General features: G+C 35.1%; 1 protein-coding gene across 4 annotated transcripts in view; it reads right to left on the bottom strand.

Annotated features, from left to right (window-relative positions):
- ARHGAP24 (Rho GTPase activating protein 24) overlaps nt 1-14506 on the bottom strand; it is a 505735-nt gene that overhangs the window by 283760 nt on the left and 207469 nt on the right. The window lies entirely within an intron of this gene.

Here is a 14506-nt window from a genome sequence, read left to right as displayed (position 1 = left end):
CCCAGTGCTCCACATGAAGAGCCACTGAATAGAAGTTAAGACCTTAAGCTCTGGTGTCAGACTGACTTTGTTTACAGCTAAGATCTGCTCCTTGTTAGAAAAATCTTGGGCAAGTTCCTGACCCTCTCTGTGCCTCCGTCTCTCCATCTATAATACTAGCAATTGATTTATAGAACTGTTAACAGCTTAACACAATGCCTGCACATGGTAAGTAGACAAAAAAATGCTAATTTTTAAAAACACTGGACTATAATCTTTTATACCTGGACAAAGTAATTCAATTAAAAGGGTCTAAAATTTTGCTAACCCTGCAGATGTTCTGATCACATTGTTGTTGCTTCCAGAGTGTATATGGTCACTTTTCACATGAACTTCTATATACACACAAATAATAATTTTATATTCATTCAAGTAATGATTTACCCTAAATGTATATATGTCTTTTTTGTATATTATATGTATATTCATACATTTTCTTTGCTAAATTTTTGTGTTAATTTGGGTCAAGACACTAAATTTTGGGGTAAAGTATAGTAGCTATCATTTATATAAATTTTTATAGCTTATAAGGGATTTTTAAATATATCATCTTAAACTTGGCAAAAATTTTATATTTAATTAATTTTATAGTTAGAAATTTTTGCATTTAACGTCCTTTAACTGGGATACCTTTTATAGACAATGGAAGATTATACTTTATGTTACAGTCTTTAATTCTACTTAGTGATACACAAACTAATTTTACATTTTATATCTGATGTGGTCTCATATTAATTGAAATATGGTTTACATGTGAAGAATAGGTACATTCATCATAAGAAGCAACAAAATCTAAAGAAAACTCTTTAGCAAACTTCTCCACTTTCTTATTTAGTAACTATTTGAGAAATATTTAATAACTATTTAGGAACTATTTAATAGTAGTCTATTTAACACTGCCCACACACTCCAAACTTTTAACACTTATTGGTCACCTCCACTGTAAATCAATCAAATTAACTTATGATGTTTTCTTAGTTTCTTATAATGCTTTATCTCCTTGTTTATACTTTCAAAAATATATGCTAAGTTCTACTATATGCCAGATATTTTTCTAGGTGTTGAAAATACAGTGCTTAAAAACAAACATGAAGAAAATACAAAATAACAAAACAAAAAGCACATTTTGTCTGTAGAGTTTACTTTGTAATGAGGGAGAGACATAAATATATGTGTAATATAGTGTCAGGTATTAATTAAAGTTTTAAAAATATTTTTACATAACAGAGGATAAAGAACTGAGTATCACACTTTTAATCCCTCCACACATCACAGCACATTGCCTTATGCATAGTACATTGACAGTATATTCAGCATTTTGTGATGGCCCACCTGGCAAAAGTTACTTTTGAATACTGCCAACTTCCCCTGTCACTGCCTTATTTTCCTTTAGTTTTCTTATGACTACCATTTCATAGGCATCTTATAAAACATGTTTTCACTGCCATTAATAAATTTTAACTCTAAAATAAGGGGTTTGATAATACTAATTTAATCCATTCACACATGCATTTTTAAAAACCTGAACTTGAAGAAGAAATGGTTTTATAGACTCAAAGCCTAGAAGCTAAACCAGTGTGAAGAAGACATATTAAAGTGCATTATTAAAAATCTGTATGTTGAAGAAATCAAAGAGGAAATAAAAAAATACCTAGAAACAAATGACAATGGAGACACGACGACCCAAAACCTATGGGATGCAGCAAAAGCAGTTCTAGGAGGGAAGTTTATAGCAATACAAGCCCACCTTAAGAAGCAGGAAACATCTCGAATAAAGAACCTAACCTTGCACCTCAAGCAATTAGACAAAGAAGAACAAAAAAACCCAGTTAGCAGAAGGAAAGAAATCATAAAAATCAGATCAGAAAAAAATGAAAAAGAAATGAAGGAAACAATAGCAAAGATCAATAAAACTAAAAGCTGGTTCTTTGAGAAGATAAACAAAATAGGTAAACCATTAGCCAGACTCATCAAGAAAAAAAGGGAGAAGACTCAAATCAATAGAATTAGAAATGAAAAAGGAGAAGTAACAACTGACACTGCAGAGATACAAAAGATCATGAGAGATTACTGCAAGCAACTCTATGCCAATAAAATGGACAATCTGGAAGAAATGGACAAATTCTTAGAAATGCACAACCTGCCAAGACTGAATCAGGAAGAAAGAGAAAATATGAACAGACCAATCACAAGCACTGAAATTGAAACTGTGATTAAAAATCTTCCAACAAACAAAAGCCCAGGACCAGATGGCTTCACAGGCGAATTCTATCAAACATTTAGAGAAGAGCCAACACCTATCCTTCTCAAACTCTTCCAAAATATAGCAGAGGGAGGAACACTCCCAAACTCATTCTACAAGGCCACCATCACCTTGATACCAAAACCAGACAAGGATGTCACAAAGAAAGAAAACTACAGGCCAATATCACTGATGAACATAGATGCAAAAATCCTCAACAAAATACTAGCAAACAGAATCCAACAGCACATTAAACGGATCATACACCATGATCAAGTGGGGTTTATTCCAGGAATGCAACGATTCTTCAATATACGCAATTCTATCAATGTGATAAACCATATTAACAAATTAAACGAGAAAAACCCTACGATCATCTCAATAGATGCAGAGAAAGCTTTTGACAAAATTCAACACCCATTTATGATAAAAACCCTGCAGAAAGTAGGCATAGAGGGAACCTACCTCAACATAATAAAGGACATATATGACAAACCTACAGCCAACATCATCCTCAATGGTGAAAAACTGAAAGCATTTCCACTAAGATCAGGAAAAAGACAAGGTTGCCCACTCTCACCACTCTTATTCAACATAGTTTTGGAAGTTTTAGCCACAGCAATTGGAGAAGAAAAGGAAATAAAAGGAATCCAAATCGGAAAAGAAGAAGTAAAGCTGTCACTGTTTGCAGATGACATGATACTATACATAGAGAATCCTAAAGATGCTACCAGAAAACTACTAGAGCTAATCAATGAATTTGGTAAAGTAGCAGGATACAAAATTAATGCACAGATATCTCTTGCATTCCTATACACTAATGATTAAAAATCTGAAAGTGAAATCAAGAAAGCACTTCCATCTACCATTGCAACAAAAAGAATAAAATATCTAGGAATAAACCTACCTAAGGAGACAAAAGACCTGTATGTAGAAAATTATAAGACACTGATGAAAGAAATTAAAGATGATACAAATAGATGGAGAGATATACCATGTTCTTGGATTGGAAGAATCCACATTGTGAAAATGACTATATTACCCAAAGCAGTCTACAGATTCAATGCAATCCCTATCAAACTACCACTGGCATTTTTCACAGAACTAGAACAAAATATTTCACAAGCCGTATGGAAACAAAAAAGATCCCGAATAGCCAAAGCAATCGTGAGAAAGCAAAACGAAGCTGGAGGAATCAGGCTCCCTGACTTCAGACTATACTACAAAGCTACAGTAATCAAGACAGTATGGTACTGGCACAAAAACAGAAAGATAGATCAATGGAACAGGATAGAAAGCCCAGAGATAAACCCACACATATATGGACACCTTACCTTTGATAAAGGTGGCAGGAATGTACAGTGGAGAAAGGACAGCCTCTTCAATAAGTGGTGCTGTGAAAACTGGACAGGTATATGTAAAAGTATGAGATTAGATAACTCCCTAACACCATACACAAAAATAAGCTCAAAATGGATTAAAGACCTAAATGTAAGTCCAGAAACTATCAAACTCTTAGAGGAAAGCATAGGCAGAACACTCTATGACATAAATCACAGCAAGATCCTTTTTGACCCACCTCCTAGAGAAATGGAAATAAAAACAAAAATAAACAAATGGGACCTAATGAAACTTCAAAGCTTTTGCACAGCAAAGGAAACCATAAACAAGACCAAAAGACAAACCTCAGAATGGGAGAAAATATTTGCAAATGAAGCAACTGACAAAGGATTAATGTCCAAAATTTACAAGCAGCTCATGCAGCTCAATAACAAAAAACCAAACAACCCAATCCAAAAATGGGCAGAAGACCTAAATAGACATTTCTCCAAAGAAGATATACAGAATGCCAACAAACACATGAAAGAATGCTCAACATCATTAATCATTAGAGAAATGCAAATCAAAACTACAATGAGATATCATCTCACACCAGTCAGAATGGCCATCATCCAAAAATCTAGAAGCAATAAATGCTGGAGAGAGTGTGGAGAAAAGGGAACATTCTTGCACTGCTGGTGGGAATGTGAATTGGTTCAGCCACTATGGAGAACAGTATGGAGGTTCCTTACAAAACTAAAAATAGAACTACCATATGACCCAGAAATCCCACTACTGGGCATATACCTTGAGAAAACCAAAATTCAAAAAGAGTCATGTACCAAAATGTTCATTGCAGCTCTATTTACAATAGCCTGAAGATGGAAATAACCTAAGTGCCCATTATCAGATGAATGGATAAAGAAGATGTGGCACATATATACAATGGAATATTACTCAGCCATAAAAAGAAACGAAATTGAGCTATTTGTAATGAGGTGGATAGACCTAGAGTCTGTCATACAGAGTGAAGTAAGTCAGAAAGAGAAAGACAAATACCGTATGCTAACACATATATATGGAATTTAAGAAAAAAAAATGTCATGAAGAACCTAAGGGTAAGACAGGAATAAAGACACAGACCTACTGGAGAATGGACTTGAGGATATGGGGAGGGGGAAGGGTGAGCTGTGACAGGGCAAGAGAGAGGCATGGACATATATATACTAACAAACGTAAGGTAGATAGCTAGTGGGAAGCAGCCGCATGGCACAGGGATATCGGCTCGGTGATTTATGACCGCCTGGAGGGGTGGGATAAGAAGGGTGGGAGGGAGGGAGACGCAAGAGGGAAGAGATATGGGAAAATATGTATATGTATAACTGATTCACTTTGTTATAAAGCAGAAACTAACACACCATTGTAAAGCAATTATACCCCAATAAAGATGTTAAAAAAAAAACTGTATGCAAATGTATATAGTGGATTTACTCATAATTTCCCCCAAACTGGAAATAACCCAAATGTCCTTCAGCAGGTGAATGGATAAACAAGCTATGGTATATCTATGCAATTGAATATTACTCGGCAGTAAGAAGGAAGGAGCAACTGAAAACAGAACAGCATGGATGAATTTCAAATGCATTATGTTTAATGAAAGAGGCCAGGATCAAAGGCTACATGCTGTAGATTGCATTTATATTTGGAAAAGTTAAGACTATAGGAACAGAAAAAATATCATTTGTTACCATGGGCTGAGGTTGAGGGAGGGAAAGATTATGAAGAGGCATGAGGGAAATTTTTGTGCCATGATGTAACAATCCTATATCTGGATTGTGGTGGTGATTACATAACTGTATGTAAACCCCAATAAGCCTGACTTTTAAAACATTCAGTGTCATTGATGCTCTGGGGGCTTGGAGGGCTTCCCACTGCTGCCAGGCCAGTCAACCAAAAACACTACTTCATCTTTATCCTGGTGTTCAGGCTCACCTACAATCTCACCCCACTGACCCTGAGCTCCTTGTCCTGTGGCATCCTCTCCACACATTACTCCAGGCAGACTGATCTACCGCATCCTCATGCAATAGTCCTGTGAATTTCTCCTAACAAGAATGCCCAATTCCTCTTTTTCTCTTTATCCTCATCTACATAACATGCTCAAAGATCTGAGTTATGAGCATGATGCGTTTTTGCAAGCCTCTCCACAATATCTATCACACTCCATGCAGAGAAAATAGTAGTATCTTTCAGATATAAGTACTCAAAACTATTTGTAGAATGAGTAAATGAATAAATAAGCATGTAAATGAATTCCTTATATAACGAAGGCTCCTGGTGAGCAGGCAACTTTCATTTTAATTATTCAAATAGAATAATGCCTTGATAGGATCTGTTTTTAACATAAACAAAAGATTAAATTTCCTTCTTCACAGCTTCATTTTTGTCAACAATGACCTGATTGTCTCAGTTATAATCTTGGTTGGATCTTTATTTTTTATTCATTTTTCTCTCTCATCCTGTAAATATGCAGATTTTTCTATTCTTTCCCACATGTGACCTTTCCTTTCACATGGGTCTCTATGATGCTCTTACTGGCAGCGTCTGACCTGTACTTCTGTCCATCCACAACCAATCAAGTTTACACAGAGCAAAGAATGGTCTTCTTCATCACTCTGAACACATACACATTTCAGACCCAAAGTGTAAATTTTGCTTATGCTTACTCACAGGCTGTTAATGAAGGTGGGTGGGTGTGGGATTGGAGATACCTGAATTTCAATACACAAATACACAAACTAAAGTCACATTAAAGTAAGCATCACCTACATTTTCACAATAATGAAAGCTGAGTTTAAATGTTTAAAACTGTACAAATGATGCTGTAAATTAAACATGAACTTAATCTTGACAATCTAGTCATGTATGCTGAAAACAATCTCAATTACAGTACATCAAACCCCCAAAGGAAACAAAACAAAACAAACAGCAAACATTTGGTTTTTTGCTTTTTGTATTACACTGAATAACTCATTGACAATTTGTGTAGGGAAAAAAATTACAAAATTGAAAGGGACTAGTTATTTTTATTGTGTCTTAAAAATATATCTTTTCCTATAATAATTTTAAATCTATAAAACACTAATATGTGAATGAATATTGAAGCATTTCAGCTAAAATACATTGAAGAAATATATATTATTAAACATATATCAATAAATTATTAATTATTAATAAGATTGACATCTATTTACTATGGTGCTAGGAAGCAACCCAAAATCATCATTTTAATGTATGCATTATTCTAATTTTAAGAAAACTGCATTTGTGCAAATGTAATGTACATCTGTTCCTCTTAGCCAAGAAAAAGAGAAGTACATGTTAAAAACTTGTTTCACTTCTGTATTTCATTCTGCCTTTTCACCAAAATATAAAAGTATACTTCCTTTTTTAAGTTCTTCCTCAACCTTCATCTTATCTATATCCTCATGTATAATAGTCATAAAGAGAGAAGCCTTATTACACATGGGTGTGTACATTTTACACACACCTGTGTTATAACCAGAGAGAGAAAGAGAAAAAAGAGAGAAACACAGGCTGACTGGAGTTGAGTAGAGATGAAATAACCTTTTAGAAGGAGAAATATGCACCATGGGACTGATGAACTTTTGAATGGCCTTCTTTAGACTGAGGAACTAGATCCAAATCTTGGTTATTTTGTCCTCTCAGATGAGACATGAAGAAAGTGTGATCTTACCACACTGCAGATGGTTTGGATGATCAGCTTTCAAAACAGAATTTTATTAAATCCACTTACTATACGATTTCAGTCAGCTGGAGTCCTCATTTTATTATACCCGTACATATAGTACACATCTGTGTGTACATGTCTCTATGTGGATCTTGATGTCACTAACTCTATAGTTTGTGCTAATGTGAGTTTACAAGGTTTCTGAACATCTGTCAGAACCACCTGAGAGATTCTCAATCATAAAAGAGAAAATTGCAATCAACCAAAATCTGACCAGATTAGATATGAAATATAAGGATAGACTCTTCCTTTTATGACAGCTGTTTTAAATCCAATAAATTTATTGATGTTATATATTTTATAGTAGGATGCAGCCAGGCAGAAAGTACAACTTTTTTGAAAGATGCAAACAAAGACAACAAAAAAGTAGCTGGTGGTTATTAGGTAATGAACACAACAGATAGGTATTGTGGCCATGAAGAAAAACAGGGTTTCAAGTCTGGTGTGGCAGTATATAAGAAGAAATATAAGTAGTGATGGAGGCAGAGATAACATAAGTGGTTATTGCCTTAGCACCTCTTTCTACAAAACTTTTGTTTTATATGCCTGTAATTATATTGACAGACTAATAAAATACCCCAAAGATTTTCACTTTATTTCTTACAATGAAATATTTCTTCCTCTTGAAGATCAACTTAATTAATTAATTTCCAGGAAAAAAACTCTCAAGAAATAAATATTGCTAATTAGATCTGCATAAAAATAGAACAGTTTGGAATAATTAAGGGAAAATATTTTATTTTTCTTTTGCCAGCTGGAAGAGAGACTATAAAAGGGGAATGCTCATATAGGGTGCATTTCAAAAACAATGAGAATGGTTTTCCATTTTTTTCCTCAGTGGTATCTTAAAATGAACACAGATGCATAATTACAGATATCAAACTCAACAATAATACAAGTATTTTTTTAATGGAATCCATATAAATTTGCATAAGTGTTAAGAATAGAAGCTCAGACTTGTATCCTTCATTTGATATTCACATATTCAAGTACTTACTCTATCTCCACCTGAATGTCTGACTAATAGACATCTTAAACTCAACATTTCCAGGACTGAGCTCCTCAGCTCATCCCCCAACCATCATCACCACCATCAATAAACCTGCTCTCCCTGTTATCCTTCCTATCTTAGTTGATGTCAAATTTGTCCTTCAGGTTGTTCAGCCAAAATTCTTGAAGTTACCCTTGACTTCCCTCTTTTATATCCACACCTCGTGCATGAGCAACTCCTGTTGGCTCTATCTTCAAAATACATCCAAAATTGGTCCACTTCTTATTACTTTAACCATATGACCTCTTCAGGAAAGTAAAGATCGTTGCTAGGTCTGAGTTTTGAAATCTTAATTCACTTTGTACAACATAGTGTTGTTTCTTAAAATTATCAATGGTCAATAGATAATATATCCTTTTCATCTAGTTAACTTAGTGGTTGTCCATTTATTCATTCAGTAATATATTGCCCACTAAAGGCCAGGCACTGTCCTAGGTACTTTGGATAGATCAGTGAGTAAAATAAAGATCTCTCTGTCCTAGTGAATTTTCCATTTAATGATGGGAGATAGAACAAACAATACACAAAATAAGAACAGTATGTAGCATCTTAGAAGATGATAATGACTATGAAGACAAAAAGATAGCAGAATAAGTAGAGATCAGGAGTTGTGGGGAGGTGAGGAAGGTGTCAGGTTACAGTATTAAGTAGGATGGTCAGGATATACCTCTTGGAAAGGTAAAATTTGTAATAAAAACTTGTCAATTTGATTCCCTTCTATATATATTGACAGAGAATTAACAAAAAGGTGCCCACAATGTGATGGCATATCTTGCCCTAGTCTCTGATTCAAACCTTTCTCTATACCAACCAAAGGGTCAGTTAGAAAGGAAAAAAGCAAAGGATAGATGGAATGGGAATAGAGGAGGCAACCAAAAAATATCCTCTTGTTATGGACAGGATATTTGTGTCCCCCCTAAATTCATACTTGAAGCCCTAAACCCCAATGGGAAAGTATTTGGCGATGAGGCCCTTGAGAGATAATTAAGTCATGAGTGTGGGGCCCTGGTCTGATGGAATTAGTGCCAGAAGAGATACCACAGTGGAAACCTCACCATGTTGGCACCCTGATCTCAGACTTCTGTCCTCCAGAACTGTCAGAGAATAAATGTCTGTTGTTTAGGCCACCCAGTCGATGGTATTATGTTATGGCAGTCCCAGCAGACTAAGACTACTCCATAGTGTTAAATGTTGAAACTTTGAGCCTATGACATCAGAAAGAATATTATTACATAGAGAAGTGTCATGTTCCAGTACAGTTTATAGCACCTCACAAATGTTGAGACATTTAACATTCAATTAATTCCACAAAATCTTGTTAATTCTCCCTTGGAAAAATTTCTGGCATCTGCCTACTTTTCTGTCTTCTACAGCTATGCCCCTATAATAGCCTCCTACGTGGTCTCCCAGCTGCCCATCCTGTGTTCTCAGGCAGTCAGTCACAGAAGCCCTACTATCCCTCTCCACGGCCATCAGTTCACCAAAGGTGAAACACGAAGATTCTCTGGTAAGAATCCTAGTTCCAAACGGATAAAGGTTTGAAGCATCTGTATACCTGAAATAATTGAGTTTTATTAAAACTGTCACGATGCGTGGAACCATAAGGAAGTTTCAGTGAGCGCTTGTTTATGTAGAAACTGCTGGCTGGCTTCCCTTCCCACTTTTCTGTTCCTTAACCATACTCCCCTCAAACACACACCTCTTGCTTAATCATGCTTTGTAAATAATAATATATGTGTGACTAAGAAAATACATTAAGATGTAAACATTAAAAATAAAACATCAAAAAAGACTTAGCATTTCTATCAAGTTTTGTAGTTTTTTCAACTTGGACTCTCCGAACTTTGATTTTAATTTCTCTTCAGTATCTATCATCTCTGGTCAAGGCACCCATCCTTTTTCTGCTAGTCTCCACTTTCTCCACCCCCCTACCTAGAACATTTTCATGTCTATCTTCTGTGCTTTACTCATGCTCTTCTCTCAACCTGGGATGCCCTTCCTCTCATCTTCTATTGTCAACATTTGACCCAATCTTAAAGCTCAAACTTTAGCTTCTTCGTCATTCCTTTCCTCAGAAACTAAGCCCAGATGGTTCCCATTTTACGTAATTTGTTAACCTCTCTTCTCGAAAATTTGAACATATTTATATTATCTCATCTGCTATCTATTGTACAACTGAGCTTATTACCATAGCAGTGTGTTATGTTATCTAAGGAATGTTCACTGGTTTCATGCATGTCTTTTTTTTCTGCACATAACTAGATATTTAAGCTCCTTGAATACAGACACAGGGGGACATTATTCTTCATAACTTCTTTAGAGAGTATCCCAATGCTAAGCATAAAGTAATTCTCTGTATACAATAGTCAATAAATGTTTGTTAATAGCGCAAATGCATGGCGGCTGATTACCTGAGTTGGAAAACAACATAAAACTATAAAACCCTTTCCTCAGTAGTTGATCTTGATTTATCTTCCAATGACCTTCTATGGCTCAAAGGGGCCTTTTCTTATGCTTTCAACTGTAGTACATTCATTATCCATTGATAATATCATCTTAGACTACATCCAAACTGCACTCCAAATACATCCTACTAGGAAAGTTCTTCTGTCATTACCCATCCCTCTCACTGCTGAGGACAAGGAGGTCCTCAACAACTTGATAAATGCTCTGTTTGTGTAATCATTTCTGCACAGTATCATTTTATATAAGTCAACAAGGGACTCAGGCAGCTCCTGCATCTGCCCAGCTGACAAAGCAGCCCCTGCCTTAGTCATGAAGATGACTGGTTGAGTAATTTTATTCACAATGAGTACAATCAAGTTGTGAGTTCAGTTGAAAAAAATTGTTTGAGAAATAAAGAGCTTGAACATGTGATGTCAGTGAACACTTTCCAACAAACTAAATTGTCATTTAATGCAGATTTTAAAAATGTATAAAAGGATACCTAACTTAAAATAACACAAAACCATTATAGGCATTAAAAATGGAGATGAAAATGTGTTAGCAAAGGAATGGAAACAAACCATGAATCTGAAATGATTCAGATAAATCATTCAGCTTATTGAGTTCTGAATAGGGTTGATATTTCTTGAATATACATCTGCCTTTTCCTTGTTCAATTGGTAAAAATATTGTGTAAATGTATTTCTTCCTATTAAGTTACCAATCTGAATGCTAGACTCTAGTAAAAGCTGATGATGGAGCAGAAAAAAAGCAAATCTATTCAGTATGTATTCTCTTTTAGGAACTTTAAAATAAGTCATTTTAGCACTCGTGTTCAATAAAAATAAGAAGATATTGGGCCCCAAATGAGATCCATCACTCTCAACTTAATTCATGTATTCTGAAAAATTAAAATCATTCTAATATCTGGCAATGCTAGTTTTTCTCCAAAATGCTACATCATCCTTTATCTGTATACGTCTAAACATAGAAGAAAAGGAAACTGTCCATTCTTCTGGTTGACAAACTGTAACTTTGTCAGTATATTTCCTTCAGGAAGATAAATTCAAGTTATACTCTATCAGTATATTTCCTCTATGGAACTGTATTTGCTTTTGAGTACCATATATGTTGGAGATGAGTGGTAGGGAGTAGCAAACACTGCGTTATATATTATACCAATTAATTTGCTCCCTTTCAAATAAAACTAAGAGGAAATTAAATGGATTTACTCTAATGAATATTAAGTTATATCAGTTAATTTGAAAACATTCATCTCTAATTTATTTGACTTCCTGCTGTTACACACCATCAAATGACTTAAGTGTGATTTACTTAGCTTCAGAATTTTAATATATTAATTTCAATATTTCAGGGTCAGTGATAATCAAAGAGACCACAAATCCTTCATTAATTTCCACATTTGCTATTGCAATGGGGTTTTAGCTCAAAATAGAAGGTTGCCAGTTTATAAAGAGATACTTTAGACAAGAACTTGATTTTTTTTTTATCCATGGTACAACTAAGATAAGTTTACCTGATTACACTAAGATATGTTTCAGTTTTTAACCTTTCTCAAGTGGATAAATGAACCTGAAGTAGCTAAATTCTTTCTGTGCCCATGTTATAGACAAACATCTTAGGTGAACACAAGCCCTGTCTTTACTATGCATCTCCCATGGCCTAGGAGAATATAAGCCATGGTCTTTTGAGGGAGGCAGAGAAATAGCACAGACTTGTATCAGCATCATTTTACCTTTTATGTAGAGATGGATAAATGCAGAACAAAAATATTGATTTGCTTTACTTTTCACTGTGGGAAGTACAAAATAAGCCAAAAAATGTATATATAATATTAAGAGCTTACAGTGGAGAAGACATCTGGGGGTTTGGATTCTCTGCTAAAATCCCAAATAAAAAACTATAGGTTTGGCTTAAAATACATCTTGGGGTATTAGGCAATTATTTTACCTTCACAGTAATTGTCGTTTTCCTTACTGAGCTAAACACTGGCTTTGTATTTAGTTACCTACCTTTAATACCTTGTAAAAAACCTGACCCCTCAGTGTATGATGTGTGGGGCTACGTCACTATTTGAGAAGATTTATTTAAGACAAGAATCATAGCTGAATACCAATACTGAGATGAAGATGCATCTATATAATTAGGAAAGGGAAGAAAATTCTCTAATATTTACATATACTTGTCTAACATAGTCTTTCTTTGTAGCCTGAAAGTGAAACTGAAAAAAATACATAGTTATATATATGTAACTGTATTTATGCATGTATACATTTAGTATGTAAAACACATATACACACATGCACACACACAGTAGGAGCAGGAGACAGAAAGGCAGAGACAGATATAGCTTTTCTTTAAGGCTAAGGAGGAGCCTTTTCACCATGTATCCAAACAGTACATTTTCTAGTCCTTTACAGATTACAGAAATCAATACCAGCAGTACTATAATCTTCAATCACAATACGAAAACCTAAATTCAAAAAGCAGTTGCTCTGCTCTAGCCACCTGGCACCCCACTGGTTAAAAAGATGGATAGAATTGCTCTTCTACTGAGCTTATGTTCGGCAGAATCGGTGGGTTCTGATTTGTGCTCCTGACAGCCTTGATTCCTGGTGCCCTGTTCTTCCAGCACTGCCTCGTTGATCTTTAAGTCCCTCCTGCAATAACAGCTGATGAGTCTCTCCTATTTGAGCAATCCTGTAGTTTCCCAGAACTTAAAGAGAAACAAAAGCCATGTATAAATAAACAAATAAGCCAGGTAGTGCACCAACCTGTTTCCCAAGTAACTTCTCTGCAAAATTTCAAAACTTCTTCCTACTGATTTCTCCCTAAACAAAAATTTTCATTAAAATTATCAATCTCTCTATCTATCCACCAATCATCTATCTATCTAATTAGAATTTTGGAAATTGTTCTAGAAGTTGATAAATGTATGGTTCTTTCCCCCAGTCCCATCTCTACGCTGACAAGGAACAACACCTGGCGAGAATGCGAAGAGGTTAGTGGAAAAATTTCTACATTGGGCAAGGGCTCTTTCACCTCTTTCCTAGTAAAAAATCGTTCTGAAAAAAATTGCAATGCCCATATCTGGTGGCCAAATGTCTGAAGCAGAGAAGACTAATTGACTGATACAATAACTTTGGTAAAAATTGTTATCCTCTTCTTTTAAAGCATTCCCCACACTCCCTCCTGGGTGTAGTTTTATAATTTAACATACTAGAGAATAGAAGTGTGCTCCAATTTCACAAGTATATTTGGATTTCAAAGTTAGGCTCTCTTTTTCAATAAGCAACCAGGCTTAAGGACTTGTTTAATGTATGCAGAGGATTCTTCACAAAGTGAAGAATGAGAGGGCAGATCACACACACACATAGCTCTCTAGCCTGTCAGTATTGTTTGTTGCAAGATATTCTGAGTAACCTTTCCAGTACTATATACCTCCCTAGAAGTTAATTTGGGAGCTTACATTAAAAGTCACATCAATACAAGCAGTGACCAGGGGCTCAATTTTCTTGGTAAACAATTCTTTGGCGTGACCTGTGCTGGAAAACTACAAATTCCTAAGTTTATATGT

This window comes from Phocoena sinus, chromosome 5 (assembly GCF_008692025.1).
Source record: "Phocoena sinus isolate mPhoSin1 chromosome 5, mPhoSin1.pri, whole genome shotgun sequence".
Taxonomy (NCBI): Eukaryota; Metazoa; Chordata; class Mammalia; order Artiodactyla; family Phocoenidae; genus Phocoena; species Phocoena sinus.
This window is presented reverse-complemented; position numbering and strand designations above follow the sequence as displayed.